The following is a 3532-nucleotide window of genomic DNA, read 5'->3' on the forward strand; positions in this document are numbered from 1 at the left end:
ATTTATTTATTTATTTATTTATTTATGTGTGTGTATATGTTTGTGCGTCTGTGTTTGTTGCCCCAACATCGCTTGACAGCCGATGTTGGTGAATTGAGGTCCCCGTAACTTCGCGGTTCGGCAAAATAGACCGATAGAATAAGTACTAGGCTTACAAAAAATAAGTCCAAGGGTCGATTTGCTCGACTAAAGGCGGTGCTCCAGCATGGCCACAGTCAAATGACTGAAACAAGTAAAAGAGTAAAAGAGTAAAGAGTATAAGGAAGTATAATGGATGTTTATGAAATTCACAGTTAGTAAAAAACATAGATTTTTCTTTAAAAAAAAGGTATGAGCCACACCACTGATAAAAAAAAATCAAAGGATGTAAAAATAACCGACTTGATATAAAACCACGGCATAGTGACGCTAGTATTATTTTACATTTACTGTGATCTAAAATCATAGTAATCTAAAAATAATAACTGGATTTAAAATTATGGTATCATGAGATTAGTTTCACTATCATTCAACATTGGCAGAGAATCTTTTTATGGTAGAGGGCCATAGTTAACTGTCATCTAACAGGTTGCATTAAAAATATTCTATACGACTAAATTTTGTTTATTTTATAAAATGTACTATTCATATAAACTGTAACAAAATATAAACAAATTATAACTTGTATACTTAAGTTTTAAAATCAATGTTTGTCGTCATAGCAAAACGTACTTAAAAATATGCTCGGTCGCTCAAAAGGGATGCATAAGGTGACAAATCAATGGTAATTACACATGTATGTGTTTCTAAAATATACAGCCAGTTGGAAAGATAGGCTTTTAAAAACATCAACAAAAATCTATTCCAATGTAATGATTTCCTTCCAAACGCTGTATTCCTTTGAGAAGGCAGCACGCAATCTTTCGAAGGTCGTACGTTCCCCGCCACTGATCTAAAATCATAGCATAAATTTAGCTTCAATGTAATGCAATGTAAAAATAACAACCTTATCTGAAATCCAAAACTCTAAGAATCGCCAATTACAGGTTAATTTACATTTTCAACTCATGATATTTGAGACGTTTGTAGGAACCAGGCAGCCAGCGACAAAGTTTCTGATTTCTGTCCGACCGTTTTATCAGATAAAGTAGGAGAGGGTGGACGTGTTCCAGTGTCTTCGCCTCACAATCATTTGTAGTGATGCTGAAAGTGTCTTGGGTTACTTCTATTGATAATGACAAAAGTATTAGCCTTGTATTTAACTTCTAATACAAACCAAAGCAATGTAAAGCTAACAACCTCATTTAAAATCATGGTATCATGGGATATCCTCTTACACACACACACACACACACACACACACACACACACACATTTATATATATATATATATATACATATAATTTAGAGAAGAAAAACCACAATTCTTGAATTCATCCATGAAAATCCATAGTCATATATAGAAAAATTTAATAAGTAAATACACTAAAAAGACCTATAATAAAAATACAAAGTAATAAATATTAAAATAATAAAATAGTATTTTATTATTTTATTATTTTGATATTTATTTTATTATTTTAATATTTATTACTTTGTATTTTTATTATAGGTCTTTTTAGTGTATTTACTTATTAAATTTTTCTATATATGACTATGGATTTTCATGGATGAATTCAAGAATTGTGGTTTTTCTTCTCTAAATTATATATTTATATGTTATATATTGTGAAATTTAATTTAGTTTTAATTTTGATAAATTAAATTAAATTGAATTTGTACCTGTAAATTTGGATTTTTATCCCTATTATTATTACCATTATATATATATATATATATATATATATATATATATATATATATATATATATATATATATATATATATATGACATTTAATTCTGATATTAACATCCGAATACATCATTAGTTCTCGAAATATTGGAAAGTTCACTAATATTCCTGTGAATTGCAAATATTGTACTCAAGCTAAATTTAATGAATAAGTTGTGAAATTGCTGTGAAATTCCTATTGCTTTGGCAGGAAATAAAATTATATGCCATTGTCTTTCTTACTTTTTATCTAGTTGAGTCAGGATTTAACTGAGTGTCTCTCCTACTATCAAAAGCTCGCAATCGCTTAGAAATTGTAAGACGTGATCTTCGTTTGGTTCTATCAATCACGAGTCCAGATATTCGAAAAACTGCGAAGCCGCATCAGCTACAAACGTTTTACAGAATAAGTACAATTAAAAGATACATATATCCTTTATGCTTATAAATTTGTGTTGCAAGATGTGAAATCGTGTGTTGAAACAGATATTGTTGTATTTCGGGATGGTCAATTTGTTTTCGCCAAATAAACACACGCACTATATATTCGTTCTTCAGTCATTTATTACTGTTCTTATTTTAACTCATGTCCATTGACCGGAAATTTCTCGTCACACATCTGCGACCTCTTCTGCGACACCTTTCGTCTTCGTGCGTGCTCCTGCTCCGCTTAGTCCATTCTGTTCTTCGCTGAAGAGGTTACAGATGTGTGGCGAAAGATTTCCGGACAACTGGACATGAGTTAAAATAGAACGGTAATAAACGAATGAAGAACGAATATATAGTGCTTGTGTTTATTTGGAATAAATTTGGCAAAATGAAAAAAAAAACCCATCCCGAAGTACAACAAAATATTTTTCATATTTTGCTAAAAATATTATATTTTTAGACTCAAAAAAGTAATCAACTTTTAGAAGTTATTTATCTTCTGAGTGTCAAGAGATGTTTATTTTTAAGAGTGTTACATCGAGCAAATGACGTATGAGTATAGATGAATTTTTTTATCGAACCCACAAGATATTTTTGCTTTTGTGAAGTAGAATAAGAGATAATAAATGAACAGTTAATAGACATTGATTTTTCGTGGAATTTTAACATTTATCAGTGTAAATGTTTGTTCAAAAATTGCTTGCATTTAAAGTATCACTTTATAAATATTCATAGAAATATATTTCATAATAATAAACGTAAATTATACCAATTTAAAATTTCGTTATTATTTGATACATTTTTATAAATTCTATTTTTATTAAAGGCTTTTAATTTTTTCAAAGGTGACTTGTTTCTACTATTAACCATTTGTTACAAAACTGAGGAGGTGTTTTTTTTTTTCGCTAATAATGTGTTGGGGGCCACAGAAACATTCAAGATTTCCAAGTCGGAGAGGGAGTATGAGTTTGGAAAACACTGCTCTAGACCATCCTGGAGAAACTGTTACTCGCATACGCTGCAGAAGTCTCATGAAAACGTTATATATTCAATAGGACCATTTATACAATTAAATATTTCATAAAAAGACCTTTTAATATAATTATATATTCAAACATTCAAAAGGATATTTGTTAGTTTATATATGGACGAAATAATAAACTAGTGTATTGAACAACACCACTCCATACTGTAGATAGATTAATGATATACATATACATACATACAAACATATATATATATATATATATATATATGTATGTGTGTGTGTGTGTGTGTGTGTGTGTGTGTGT

Source organism: Octopus bimaculoides, chromosome 10, assembly GCF_001194135.2.
Source record: "Octopus bimaculoides isolate UCB-OBI-ISO-001 chromosome 10, ASM119413v2, whole genome shotgun sequence".
NCBI lineage: Eukaryota > Metazoa > Mollusca > Cephalopoda > Octopoda > Octopodidae > Octopus > Octopus bimaculoides.